Source organism: Rhyacophila brunnea, unplaced genomic scaffold, assembly GCF_057557595.1.
Source record: "Rhyacophila brunnea isolate RB1 unplaced genomic scaffold, BYU_Rbru_1.0 scaffold_3, whole genome shotgun sequence".
NCBI classification, from domain to species: Eukaryota; Metazoa; Arthropoda; class Insecta; order Trichoptera; family Rhyacophilidae; genus Rhyacophila; species Rhyacophila brunnea.
The window spans coordinates 13,357,267-13,373,594 of NW_028232965.1; the positions used below are offsets into that span (position 1 = coordinate 13,357,267).

At 31.6% G+C, this 16,328-nt stretch overlaps 1 long non-coding RNA gene across 1 annotated transcript; it reads right to left on the reverse strand.

The window, feature by feature from the left end:
- Window positions 1-2,357: 2,357 nt before the first annotated feature.
- On the reverse strand, window positions 2,358-15,131 carry LOC147067899 (uncharacterized). Its single transcript, XR_015071384.1, has 4 exons — window positions 14,963-15,131; window positions 7,697-7,918; window positions 4,083-4,283; window positions 2,358-2,649 (listed from the first exon to the last, which is right to left on the reverse strand). It is a non-coding gene; the product is annotated as an uncharacterized LOC147067899 (long non-coding RNA).
- Between the last annotated feature and the right edge of the window lie 1,197 nt (window positions 15,132-16,328).

Sequence of the window (16,328 nt, forward strand, 5' to 3'; positions counted from 1 at the left end):
TATTATCGCATTTCACGATTATCTCAGGGCATTTGTATCCAAGCTGCAAAACTGGCGAAAAAAAAATCTTGGAAACATTGACATGTTTGAGAAACTCTGCAGTGTGGTAGATGAATCTGAAGGTTAAATAAATGAAAATTTGAAAGAGGAGATTACTGGGCATCTCGAATTCCTTGAAAACGAACTTCAGCGTTACTTTCCTGAGCTGAAAGAAGAATAAATTACATTGACACGAAATCCATTCTCTGCTTCCCTTGATGTAGCCAGCATTCCCGATGAATTACAAAACGAATTCTTGGATTTGCGGAATGATTCCTCGGCACGTAACTTGTTTAATGAAAAATTGATCAAACAATTCTGGTATGGTACCTATGTATCATTCATACCCAAATATGATGCATGCCTTTGGAGTTTTAGTTCCATTTGTGTCTACATATCTCTGCGAGAGTGGATTTTCAACTCTTCTTCGTTTAAAAACAAAAGAAAGAAATATATTAAATGTTAAGAATGATATGAGGTTGGCGTTTACAAAAACCCACCCGTGAATTTTGAGGCTTATTAATAACATGCAACTTCAACCATCGCATTAAATTAATTATTAAACATAATTTAAAATAAAATTATACTAAAAAAACTATTTTCGTTGTTTTTTAATTACCATATTAAAAATGCCTTTTTCAATTTCATCGGGGTCGCGGGTCATATGGTTTTTATAAAAAAGGGTCGCCACCCGAAAATGGTTGGGAACCTGAGCTCTAGACCAAGCGGTTAGCACAGCCGATATTATTTGAGTCATGTTTTATCATACTAGGCGCACATGTACAGCATGGTCACTGTTAGTCACTTCCAATCCGCCAGTCGCTGATGACACATTCAACGGTTACCGCCATTGTGCCTCCAATTTAATAAAAACTAGGAGAAACTGTACAAATATCCCGCCGTGTATTGTGAAAATATGTAAAAATAATTATATGAAGGAGAAAAAGAGCCTATGGGACTAATTTACATTCTGAGTTGCTGAGAATTACTGAGTGCGCCCCTGCGGTAGTCAATATGTTTTAAATACACCGTTGTCATTTAAATCAATGTACCTTATAATATTACTAACAATATGATTTATCATTTTACTGGTGTCAGGACTACCACTACAATTATCTATACGGGATTCGTTTATTTTTATTGACATGGCAAGAAGTTTGTGAGTTAACAGTGTTGGTAATTTAATAAGACGTATTTAGTAATGCTAGTTTTTCGTATTTGAGCATATAATCGATATAGAAAATAATCTTCAAAAACGTCAAATGACGACGACACACTAATTTATAATGTTTGAGGCTTTCACGGTTGTTTTTTTATCGTAGTAGATTTTTGGGTTTCCACCGTGTGTCCTTCTTCCTTCTTTCCTCGACGTTACGGGCTCGTTGCAGAGGCCATTATCAAGAGATGCTATGATCATATCATCCCTTGATAACATATGATAATGGCCTCTACAACGAGCCAGACGCGTCGAGGAAAGAAGGAAGAAGGACACAAGGTGGAAACCCAAAAATCTACTACGATAAAATACAACCGTGAAAGCCTCAAACATAATAAATTAGTGTGTCGTCGTCACTAGTATGTACTTATTCATTAGTAGTAACATCGTATTATTTTCCTATTTCCCTAAGTATACTTGAAAAGTGTGCTCTTATTCTCAGATCTCCACAGCCAACCTCTTTCCAAAAATCACCCTTCGCCACTGCTACCTACCTACCTATTACTAAAAGAATAATATAATTACATACTATTATTCACACACAAACACACACTTTGTGTTTTATGATGCTATATTTATTAGTACAAATGTTTTACGTAAGAATTTTACATAATCGTTATCTTGAAGCAGAATTTTTTATTCGTTTTTTTGCAATGGTGCAGCAAAACCCGGAAAATTGAGATTTCCATGCCTTTGTAAATAAAAAAAATCATAATCACAGCTGCAATCTTGATTATGCACTAGTTATAAAGATGAATTTATGGTGAATTTACTTTTTTAACTCGTTTGGAAAGGATACTTCAAGAAAATCGAGAACAAGATTGGAAATTAAATAAGAAATAAAAGAAGGTAAAAACTGTAAATAAAAACATGGAATTTTAAATTTGTAATAAAATTAAAAATCAAAATATATGAAATAACATATTGAAAGCGTCCTCGTAGAATAATTGAGCGTGGATAGTACCTACTTGAATATCTTATCGCTTGGGCTCGCGCTATTGGTTTTTCTATAAAAAAAAATATCGAATTTCTTTTTCATAACACAATAAATACATTTTACAGTGGTAACATTAAAACTTTTACAGAAAAAAAACAATTACCTATCAATCAATAACACTTGCTATTGGTTTATTTTCGAGAAAGTAAAATATATATATTAAATGTTATTAGGTAGTATTTAAAAAGATCTTTTCATGCTCCTATTACAACTGCTGGACATTTTTTTACACAAATGCATGTAGCATCGCTATCGGAAACTTTGAAAAATCCCTTTTTGCATTGACACCCTTTCGCAGGACATATCCTCCTGCATGGTGAAAACTCGTGTTGCATACAAGTTCCTCCAGGACAAGGGCTTGGACAGGAAATCACCTCAGAATTGCGGTCTTTACAACCTGAAAGCATTGAAAAAGCAAAATGGAAATGTTATTCTACTATATGATTTTATAAGTGAATTTATAATATAATTTCACTATCTTATCAAATTTACTGTAGTTTATAATACAATGGAACCTTGATTGCTGTACAACAAACTATCGAAAGGATATTTAAAAGAAGCTACCTATTTATCATTTATTCGGATTACATTTATACTTATGTGGCATTGAGATGCAACATAATATACGAGTATTATAGCTGTTTTTAAATACAACTCGTTGAAAGTTTAAAATTAAATAATATAATTTTAAACATACGCACTCCTTCTATCACCTGCCACGTCTATACATCCTTTTCGGCGTATACCGTGGTGTAACAAATAAGAAAGCACATTTGAAAGGTGTGACGAAAGAACTACCCCAGACCCTGGTTATGATTAGCGTACATATAGATAGAATATAAATCAAAGTAAATATCTAATAAAGTTTTTTTAGCTGAACGCTATATCGCTGATTGAAACCAAATTTAATGAAAGACATTTTTTTCATTCTGATATAATGTGGTGATTTGTAACGAAAGTGATAGCGAGAGCGGAGATGACAGAAAATGTGTCCTGTTCACAAACCTTTTCTTTCTGAGATCTTTTTAAGAGATTATAAAAAAAATATTATGTTATCGATCATTTTTAAACGAATAGGGGAGGGTGGTTCAAAAATGTTATGTAAGTTAGACAAGGATGTAAAAGGTATTGTGACAAAGTCTGATCATGGAAGGGGGGGGGGGGTCAAAATACTGAAGATTGTCCATATATGGACGAGCCTCTAGGTATGTGAGGAGGTTTTTTTTATTTATATTAGTATCATTTTCTTGGGGCACAAAAATATTTATGTATTCATATACTTATATATGGATCTAACATATTTCAAGCACTAAATCTAATAGCGCCTGTATACGTGCATGGATTTACTTGCACCAATTGTGTGTATTTTAAAGTGATTTAAACTATCGCGATAATATCTGTTTACACGTAAAAGTGCTAACTGTTTCGCCAATCTCATTCTTCAAGAGAAAGCGAGACGCGATGTTGTCATTTTATGGTACTATTTGACAGTCGTCAAAAACGGTTAACCTCAAAATGAATCTCTAAGTGGTGTAGTTCTTTTTCCGACAGGTTTGCTACTATCGTTCTACTGCACAGTTGCAGATATCGAACAAATCCCAACTGTCACGTGAAAATTCTGAAGCTTCCGAACTTTTTTGATTCGTGCATGCAATATTGCAACTTGCAGGATAATACATGTTTGTACGTGCATTTTCTTCTTATGGCTGCGATAAAACATACTGTCATCAGTAAATCCATGTACGTGTAAACGGGGTATTATGTCAATAGGTGTAGGTGCAAGTATAATTTTATTCTTATCAGACTTGATTCTAAAAAGGGAAAACTCACATTGATTTATAGGAACGCATATGTTATTGTCATTTCTTATATATCCTGGCTTACACCTGCAGGTGGGGCTCCACAATTTATTGTTTGATGGTGGACAAATGACTTCGACTCCTGACAATAAAATCTTGCAAGTAGGCTCTTGTGGAGGGCATGCCGGTGTCCATAAAACAAATACTTCGTTGACACCACACACCTTCTTAACTGTTAATGTAAAAAAAAATGTGTTAATCTTTAATTGGGTATGTAAGAATATGAGCATTAATATTATTCTAATAGAAACGATTCTTCTAAAGATTAAGATTAATAATATTAAAATAAATAATATTAAATATAGTAAAACCCGAAAATTGTTGAAATTCCGCTTCAAAATAATCATTTTAAGAAAAGTAAATGCAGATAGTTTTGTTACCATCAGTCAATCAATAGGACTATAGCTTATTTAGTACATATATAACACAAATTTTATATTCTGATCGATATACCACTGTACAAATTTAAGGAACTAATAATCCTCTATTTTACGTACCTACAACTCATGATAAATGGCGTAAAAAAGCATATAGGTAACCAGCATATAAAACACTATAATAGTTTTAATCGTCATCACATAATATATCGCACACTGAGATCTATAGGGTCTTAATTGCATAAAAACCCAAAAATGACTTATGAATGCAGTTCGAGAGAAAAAAAATCTATTTAATTGTCCGACATCGAAATAAATTATATTTCGTACCCTAGTGATGATTAAGTGATTTTTATGGTTCTTTTTTATTTTTCTATGTTTTATATTTTTTTTTTGTTTTTTTTTCTATAATAAAACAATTTTTATAATATAAAACACTACTTTAAATAAAATTTTATATGAAAAAGGTGCATTTAGTTTTTTCTATTAAAACTATGAAGTCATCAGCAAGTTTGTTGGAAGTTTGTGCGTTAATTTTCAAACTATATGGCCGCAACTGCAAAAATCCACAATATAATTTAAAAAAAATATATTTATATATTTAACTACAGTAGTTATAGACACTGAACCAAGACATAATTAATATCACGGATAGTTGAGGCGACTTAGATGTAGCTATTATAGACGTAGTATACTAAAAATCGTTTGAACTGATAAAGTGGTTAATCTTCACTACCTCAAATGAATGGGACAGTCCGAGAAGTTCGACGTCGTAATAAAATAAAAAAAAAAAACTACACTCTACTTAGCCTACTTCAACCAAATTATGAGAGAACAAAATGATAGCTTTCTTAAGGGGGGACATGCTCGTCGAAGGTCAAAATTAAGTTTTTATTGTATATTCAAACCATGATCCTGGAAACTCCTTAAACGTTGTAGATGATCTATTTATATAATTTTGAAGCCTCATTATCCTTTATAGTTATTTTAAACATTTGATAACTGCATGAAGTATTTTTGTTACATAAAATAGTATTCTTTTAAACCTCTCGCTCTAATGTTTTAGAATATAGTCATATTTCGGTACATAACTGTGCAGTGGTGTTAAGATTTTTTACATTTATTAATTTTTAAACGCATTTATAAAACCATTAGCATAATTTATTACGAGATAATTTTTGTAAAATATTCACGATAAAAAATTATATTGATAATCTCTGTGATCCCAAATTTGACAAGAATTAGGCATTTTATTATTCAAAAAATCGGCAAGATTAACACATATCAAGATGATTCTAAAGATATTTATTATAAGCTATGTCCTTGACCATTCAAGTGTGATAAACATCTTATGAATAATGATTGCTTTATAATAATTATTGACCTAAGAATAAGGTAGTGTTTTTTTGAAATACGCCATTTCTTTTGTCATTCCCTAGTGGTTAAGCTAGAACATACGGCCGTAGCCATAAATTGACAAACTCTAATTAAAGTAGGGAGTAAAATGATATTGACGCGCGTGTTTGAACATGTACCGTTTAAAAAAAAATAAAAAAAAATTCGGTTAGGTACATGTTCAAACACGCGCGTTAACATAATTTTACTCCCTACTTTAATTATAGTTTGTCATTTTATGGCTACGGCCGTATGTTGTAGTTTAACCACTAGGGAATGACAAAAGAAATGGCGTATTTCAAAAAAACACCACCTTCTTCTTAGGTCAATAATTATTTTAAAGCAATCATTATTCATAAGATTTTTATCACACTTGAATGGTCAAGGACATAGCTTATAATAAATATCTTTAGAATCATCTTCAAATGTGTTAATCTTGCCGATTTTTTGAATAATAAAATGCCTAATTCTTGTCAAATTTGGGATCACAGAGATTATCAATATAATTTTTTATCGTGAATATTTTACAAAAATTATCTCGTAATAAATTATACTAATGATTTTATAATTGCGTTTAAAAATTAATAAATGTAAAAAATCTTAACACCGCTGCACAGTTCTGTACCAAAATATGACTATATTCTAAAACATTAGAGCGAGAGGTTTAAAAGAATACTATTTTATGTAACAAAAATACTTCATGCAGTCATCAAATGTTTAAAATAACTATAAAGAATAATAAGGCTTCAAAATTATATAAATAGATTATCTACAACGTTTAAGGAGTGTCCAGGATCATGGTTTGAAAATACAATAAAAACTCAATTTTGACCTTCGACGAGCATGTCCCCCCTTAAGCGTATTATCCACGGAAGGATCAGCGCTCGAAATGGAAAAGTTTACGAACCGGAGCGCTCGACAATTTTCTGAAGATATTTGGAAAGTTATTTAAATTTATGTGAATTTTATAAAAATAAGTGTGTTAAAAGGCTTATCTAGTTCAGACGATCAACATATTTTTTCCACGAGACAGAGCGATAATTTTACCGATTTCACGAAACGGAACGGCGCTCCGGTGCGTGCTCCTTATATGGTGGCAGACATAGAGGTCACAAAAAAAGAATAGAGCTAATAAATGCATTTTCCGTTGTGTCTAACGAATCCCGCAGTACAAAAGCAGCCTACGCGACATTCTACAGTGCACCGAAGGCTCTATTCTTTGCAGGTTCTTTCGCAAGTCCCACAAGTGCTGCAACTACCACTGCATTGAGATGCTTTAGTGTTTGGAGAATGTTAGAAACAAATAATTTTTCATATTATCATGGATAATAATATTATTGTTGAACTATTTTATTTCCCCATGCCTTTCAATCCAATTATCACATGTACGTATGATTGTACTACTTATTAAAGAGTTCATCTAAGATGCTGTTTGATTTATAGTTAAATATGGGGATGAAATTTCTCTCCTTTACGTGAGTGCAGAAAACTCGCTGAGAATGTTATAAAGACTGGAATCCTGCATTCGTCTAAATGGGAAAAATTCTGCTACCTACTCAGCAGGCTGTTCTCTTGACTTTGTGATTTTGTGTTTGGTACTGTGACCGTGTTTTTTGTACTTATTGTATTTTTACATACCAAAATGAAGAAATTATTTTTCTAAGCGGAAAGTTCTTACCTGGTAATTTAAAATATGTATGTGTTTTTTATAAATAAAGGGAGCAGCTTTTTGAGATTTAGCACGGGGTCGGCTGAGTAGCTTGAGGCAGACTTCGGTATAAAATATAAATTAATAATTAATATGCATACTTACTGCATTCAATTGGCCGTACACATAATCCATCTTTTCTTACAAATCCTGGTTTACAGAAGCATCTATTGTGGCATTGGTATGTGCACTTTGGAAAGGGTTCCTCGCATGACGGGTCACAATGTTTTACGCAAGTTATGTAAATCTCATTTTCTCCCGAGCATCCTTCCGAGCATTCTTCATCACCCGTCTCTTGACTTAAACTTCCAGATAAATTTTCGGTAGCTGTGGAAACGATCCATTAAATAGGCATATTAAAATAATATTATATAAGTAGTTTCCCATATCACTGATAATACCCAAATTGTTGTATGTAAGTTACAATAGGTAGCGTGTAGTTATCACGATTGGCCATAGTTAGATTAGGTTTTGCGCAGCGCTCAAAATGGAAAATTTTACGAACCGGAACGCTCAATAAATTTCCATTGAGATAGTTATCTAATTTTATGTATATTTTATAAAAATTTATATGGCCCGTTTAGCTCAGATGGTCAAATTATTTTTTCCACGAGACGGAGCGATAATTTTGGGGATTACATGAACTGGAACGGCGATCCAGTTCGCTCCGGTTCATTTCGAGTCCTGGTTTTACGTTACAATTTGGGGGGGGGGAGGTTTCTGTGGTTTGGACCCCCCCCGCCCCCAAGAAACTGACAGAAGTGACAACTGAAAACCTGTGGCATCAATAAATCGGTCTGACTATCGGGGGCCTCTAAAGCTTGCCATAATATTCCGATGCAGCATGTCTAAAAGACAGTGCGGATGACACAAACTAACAAAAACGATCATAATAATTATGGCCACGTATTCAATAACCCCTCGTGGATGCGATAGCTAGTTATACCTCATAGGTAAACGCCCTTAGTTTTACCTGTAGACCAGGTTTTTATCAATAGACTCAAAGTGAAGTGTCTGAGTAATGGGAATGTACACAGAAAAAGTGTGGAACTGCTGGCACTCCACGATTGAAGCGACGATTAGCAGTAGGCGGGATAAATGTTAATAGCACTTGTAACAGTAATAAATATCATGAATATAATAATTTAAAAATTTTAAAAACTAACCCTCCAGATGATTTTTCTGTGTGCGATGTCGGTCATTATTTTCCGTTTTGTCGGGATTTATTTTCCAGGACGATCCTACTTATATCATACGTCATATGCGTCAAGTGCCAGAAGAATTGCCGCCCATGATTAACATAATAAAGTGCTTTTGATAATTGAATCTGCTAAGGTTTGTAAGGTACATTGATATTCAACAGTTTACAAAACCATAATTATAATGTCGGACTTATAGATACATTCCCCTTCCTATCTTTCAGCGATATGGGATAAAAATAATATCAATGTAAATATTTATTGTGACTGACGCACTATGTATACGTAATTTTATTAATTTACACGTCTTTACAAATATTTCTTGTAACATACATCTATGTTTATCTCGTATAAGTTATTTATGTTTGGAACTATAGCTATTGTAAAAAATCGTCTTGTTATACAAGTTTAATAAAGCTTTAGATGATTTTACATAGATGGTATTATACATTTTTTAATTCTTCTTCGAGACGTTATTCCGGTCATACTAATAATTATTCTGTTATAATAATATGTCATTAATAACACTAATAATAAAAATGTACTTAAAATTTATCAATTCTGTAAAGCAGGATTTCACAAAATTTAATAGTTTTGTAACTGAGCCCACATGATTTTCTATGGTATTTTTTTCACAAGATGTAACGATTATTTTTATGTTTATTTAGAAACTCGATTTAATTGTTTATATATAATACGGAAATAAACCAGAAGGACAAAAAAATACGGTAATGCCAAACGTTTTATATTAATTAATAAATTTTATATCCACTTTCAATACCGAAGATATCGGTTTTGTCTGATTTTTAAAACCGGTATTTCGGTATCGAAAAATACTGAGATACCGGTATTGCAATCCCTAGAAGAGAGTTATTAAAGCCTCAGGCATGATAATTCTCAATCTGCAATAAAAAACATTATGCTTACGGGCCCTTTTAATTAATTTTGTATTTAACGTGTTAATTTGCATTTGAAAAGTAATTAGCAAAAACACAATTTTGTGCACTCTCACTCCCTCCCCAATATTACGAAACTAATAATTAGTTGTGTATTCTGACAAATCCTTAATAATTAAACTACTGACCAAACACAAAATAATAACAGAATCTGAACTAGCAATACAATGATATTATTAAATAATTTGCTGTATCTCAACCTATCGTAGGTATATTTTATTGTCGCGGCTATTAAACACCTACTAAAATACATTTCAATGACTTTAAAATGTTTCATATGAGTTTTGAATTCGAGCCCACGACTGAATGCTTAGGACTGGACGACGGACATTTGAGCGCCGTACAGACGAATGAAATGTACGAAGCAAATATACGTATTACGTTACCACTTGGAGTAAGCAAGCAAGTCTAATATAAAGTACCTATCTACCTATTAAAAAGCAAGGTTAAATGTTATTGCAAAGCTAGTGTATTTTCACTACACTTGCATTGGACTGCAGCGATATTGTGCAATATTTAATAGTCATGAATAGGTTTTAGGTAGGTACTCAAATTGTGTAATGTGTTTTAATGAACTTTCGATAGGCAACAGTGGATTGCACAAACTCTTAATACCTATATCACCCAAATTATCAATAATATTGCACAGTATTCGATATATAATATTATATATTATATACAAAATTTCAATATTAACTATAATGAAAGCATTTAAATAAATTTAAGAAATGTTATTTATTATCAGTCAAAATAATATACATCTATGTTACTGTTTTATTATGTACCAGTCCACGTGTATTATGTACCAGTACGCCCGTACACGTGTATGGAATAACTGGTTGAAATAGTGTGTACATTAAATAATCGCGATAATAACTGTTCAAGCGTAAGCGAAACACGCTGTTGTCATTGTATGGTGCTATTTGATAGGTTGTGAAAATTTGTAAATGACAAAATGTGCTACGCCGTGTGGTTCGTATTTTTTCCAGCGCATGTACATACGTGATGCAAGTTCCAACTATCTTGTAACTTAATGTAATTTATAATACGTAATGTCAGCAGAAAATCCATGCACGTGTAAACGGGGTATTACGTTGATTACATATGGATTATTATAGAGGTACCTAAATCTATATTAAAAAAAATGACAACATTTTAAAGCCAACTACGTACTTATTTCAATATCATCAAAATAAATAAACGCATACCTACCTAAACTATTTGAAAGCATGTTCGGAATTTTGTACTTATTCATTTCGACTTATCATAGTTCACCGTGAGCCGTTGTATCGGAAACAGATCGCCATATAGCATTAAAATCACAATCATGTCTAAATAAAATATAACAACACAAGGTAGTATAAAATAATAAAATATGAAAGCACTGGAATGCATGCAAGGAAAATACAGAAGAAAATAGGTAGGTACATAAATTAGAAAAAATACAATATTATCGCTCACATTTGTATAGAATTGTGAATGATTCAAAAGTAGGTTAGTAAGCAGGTGTTCGTGACATAAATTGTGCACACTAAACTTTATCAGTCAAACGTATTTGTTTTCATTGAACTTAGACTACAATGTGTGGATATTTTCTTAAATTAAATTTTATTAAAACACGCCTAATCCATGCACATCGTCATAGTGGATAATAGTAAAAAAATATTCGTTTATCTATAAAATATCTAAAATTATGCCATTAAATATACATACTATTTTTAGATATTATATAGAAAGTAGAATATTTTTTATCGATTTTGGTTTGCTTAGGCATGTCTTAATGAATTTAAAAAAAACTAACCAACATCATCTGTTTCATCATTATTAATTCAATCTCAAATTTATAAAATAATATCTTTTTGTTATCATTGTCAACAAAAAACTATGTCAAAAAAGACAGTGTCATGTGTTCATAGTTTATCATTGCACAGTTATTAGAGATTAGTTAGAAGTTATTGCAAGTAATTATGTATAAACATACATAATTTGAAAACATGTCAGATACATACCTACTAATTTTTTTTTTAAAGAAATACACAGATTCACGACAATATGCTTTACCGATTGAGCCATGCGCATCCTATCTAATTACGACGAAATTAAATATTTATTTTCACTTGAAGAATATTTTTTATCGATTATGGTTTGGAGTAGGCAGGGCTTAATGGATTTAAAAAAACTAACCGACGCCATCTGTGATATTGTGTATTATTAATTCAACGAAAACAAATAAATATTACAGAAAAAGTGTGCACTTTTTTAATAGATCGCCCATAGCATACTTACCTTAACTATTGTGGTTTGGTCCGGGCCGGGTTTAAGTGAATTTAAAAAACTAACCAGCACCATCTGCAAATTTTATTTTTCGTTCAATAAAAACAAATAAGTACGATTGACAAAGTTTAGTCTGCACTATTAATGTCGAATCTTAACAGCCTACCTCCAACCCTTGCCACGTAATCCGACACAACAGCTTACCTTGAACTGTGCTACGGCGAACTGCATACGTAAAATTTACATGAAATAACTTGATCATTTATAGTTTGATACATAAAAATGTTATATGTACCTACAGCAATTACAGAATCTTAGGCGGACGTGCTCAGCGAGGGTTAAAATGGAGCTTTTTTCTATTTTCAAAGCATGATCCTGGACATACCTTAAACGTTGTAGATAATCTATTTATATAATTTTGAAGCCTTATTATCCGTTATATTTATTTTAAACATTTGATGACTGCATAAAGTATTTTTATTACATAAAATAGTATTCTTTTAAACCTCTCGCTCTAATGTTTTGGAATATAGTCATATTTCAGTACATAAATGTGCAGTGGTGTTAAAATTTTTTGCATTTATTAATTTTTAAACGCATTTATAAAACCATCAGTATAATTTATGTCGACATTATTATAGTGAAATATTTACGATAAAAAAATATATTGATAATCTCTGTGATCCAAAATTTGACAAGAATTAGGCATTTTATTATTCAAAAAATGGGCAAGATTAACACATTTGAAGGTGATTCTAAAGATACTAATTATAAGCTATGTCTTTGACCAATCAAGTGTGATAAACATCCTACTAATAATGATTGCTTTATAATAATTATTGACCTAAGAATAAGGTAGTGTTTTTTTTAAATACGCCATTTCTTTTGGCATTTCCCAGTGGTTAAGCTACAACATACGGCCGTAGCCATAAATTGACAAACTAAAACTGAAGTAGGGAGTAAGATCATGTTAACGCGCGTGCAATTGTATCCATTTATAATGCAGGTTTCTGGACATGGTTTCATTGGTATTTCATCCATATTGTCACATGTCTTGGGGCAAGAGTCTCCACAATTTGTTCTGCTGAAGTTAGGATCGCCATTACACAGTGACGTTGCTAAATAATCATTAAGTAGGTACATTAATATCATCACAGACGGTGAAGCAAATTTACGAAACTTGATGTAAATTAAAAAATATCATATACCCACACTACAGTTACTTTCATATATGATGGTATTTGTTCGTAATTACAAAATAGGTTACCCCCACTTTATTTAATTGTTAATAGTTTAGTTCTTAGTAATGGGAGAAAAAAACAAAACATTGTGGATATAACAAAGCAGGGTGCAGGACGTTCACAACATGAGATTTTTTTGGAAAAAGGCTTGTTACAAATTAAATAAGAATACATAGTTAAAAAACAAATAGGTATTACCTTCACAAGAGAGAAGAGAAAAATAAATAAAAATACATAAACAATGTTATACAAAAAATAAAAAATCAGAAACAAAATACACAGCACAGTACATCACCGAAAAAATCTATATCTTTGGGAGCGCATTGACTAGTCTTGTACTGCTAGCTAATGGTGTCTGATAACGTCGACACGAGGAAATGGTTCTGACCTATAATATATGGCTGCGACCTTATATATAGGCAGGTGCATATAAATTCAAATTCTTTAGGACGCCAGGGTTGGAAACCATCCCTCGTGAGTCGTGATACCAGATAAAAATGTCTCAAGATCAGATGTGACCTATGAGAGCCAAGAGAGTGAAAAGCGAGTATACCTTGTAGAAAGGCAGTCGGAAAATAATCGTTTGATGAATTATCAAAAGGAAAATAATTGTATGTCTTAAAATAAAGACACCAAAGAAATTTCTTCTGGACGCGCTCTAAAATAAGCTTTTAGGAAAATTCATAAGGATATAACTGAAGAAAGGACTGTTAAGCCGAAGTATGATACTGTGCTAAATTTGTAATATTTATGATCAGTATAGTTTGGAAAATCATCATGAATAGAGTCATGCTTAAACAACGCTACCAAATTATCAAAAATTACTTTGAAAATCATTTCACGCCACTTACCTATTGACGTTGTTTTACCTCAAAATTGCATTTAGCGATGAGAGCATGATGCTCATTACAACGTTTTTATTAGCTCGTATTCTTGTTTGTCCGGTGGTTGTTTGTCCAATACAAATCTTGCAATCGATTTTTAACTAACTTCCTGACTAGCTAGACATTTGAAACTTTTAGAATGTATCAGAATATGATGCCAATGCATTCTTTTAATACTTTTATCCACCTTTACACAGAATTGATTTCATTTTCAGTTAATTCTGTTTTGTATGGAAAGTTATTTTATAAAAATTCGTAAAAAGTAAAATTGGTCCTAGCAACTAAATTATTAATATATACGTGCGTTACTATCGAAATCAAAATGAAATATCAAAATGACATTTCAGTATTCTATATTTGTTTGTTTGTTTTTTATTTACTTCATATAAGTACAAGTTGGAGCATATTGAACATAATAATTCAACAGAAAATTTAAAACGTTGCATATAAAAAGTTATTTTTATCTAGTAATTATTTTTAACTTTAACCCGTTTGTTAATAAGCAAAATCCCGCATATGGTGTGAGACCGTTCAGTGCAGAAATGCACCGTCAGGTGCGATTTACACACTGGTGGCATAATCGGATATCTGCAAAAATAAGGCCTGGCGGTCAATGTAGATCGTAACCGGGCCATAATCAACGATTTAGAAATGTATAATATATAGATGACGTTGATCCAAACGAGATGTGGTTTTAATAGGATGGCATGCCAATTCCTTCCAACACCAAAAATACTTCAATATTACATTATCAATATATAGTGTATTTACAGTAATTCTTTTCACAAACAAATATTATATGACAATTCAAACTTACATGCTGAAACAGTACTTGCTGCATAAAATATGCAGTGGAAAACCAATAATACTGTTAACACCGTATTCGACGTATTCACGTTATAGAACATTTTATTGGATGTTAAAAAACCAAAATATCTTTAATACTGAATTAGCTTACACGACTCGGCACGTACCTATATATAAATGGTTGAAATTATATTCTGTTCACTATTATATGGAAATTTTTTCAGCTGTCGGTGATTGACCTAAAATTTAAATAATATATTTTTGTTAAACAAAGCACTGTGTCAACCAAACAACAATGTCAAGAAAGATAGTGTCTTGTGACTCAATTGTCATTATCATTGCACAGTTGCGAAAGAGTAGGTAGAATTTATTGAAAAAAGTAATTATTTATAAACATACATAATTTGAAAATATGTCAGATATGTAGATACCTACTAAAAAAAATCTTTGAAATAAATACACAGATTCACGACAATGTGCTTTACCGATTGATCCATGTGCGTCCTATCTAATAGCGATGAAATTAACTATTTATTTTCACCATCTCTAATATGTATTATTAAGATTGAGGGTTGTACCCTACGGAGGCCCCTAGCGGAAAAATACGAAGCTTGCAATTTGAGACATTTTTTTGATAATTTACAATTTTAGCAGAATTAATTAAAAAATATGTACCTACTTATCTGAAAACATTAAAAAAATGTGAATTTGTTTCACATTTTAGTTACCCCCAGTTACGTTATTATTACTTACATTATATTTAATGGTCATATTTATTTTTAAAATTTAGTTTATTAAGTTTTCAAATTTTACCGTGTAGATTTTTCGTTTCGTCTAGAAGTTATCGTTTTAATATTTTTTATATTTATTTAAAAAAAACGTCGATTTTTATAAACATATAAATGTTTATAACTTGAAATCCTTTTTATTTATATCAAATCAAGCTTCAATATTGGGACCATACCTAAAATAAAATTTGATATAAATAGAAAGGATTTCAAGTTATACACATTTATATTTTTCAAAAGAGCTCATCTGATCCACTATTGAGCCTATTGATTTCCTACAACTCGGCTATGAGTTACGAGAAAATAATTTGTATCCAAGACAAATGACGAATGAACCTCTACCAAATTATTTAGTTAAACCATGCATATGTAATTCTAGCTGCCGTACATTATCATGTAGTTATAAGAAATCGGCTTTGACATGTACATCATTGTGCAAATGTGTAAGTAGTGTTTGTAAAAACTCTGATCATGATACTTAAAGCAGTTTGAACACTTGACTTTTTGTTTCTTTTTTTTAATAAATGTGTACTTAGTGTGGTTAGTGGTTATCGTTATTTCATTTATTCACCTACCTTTATATGCAAC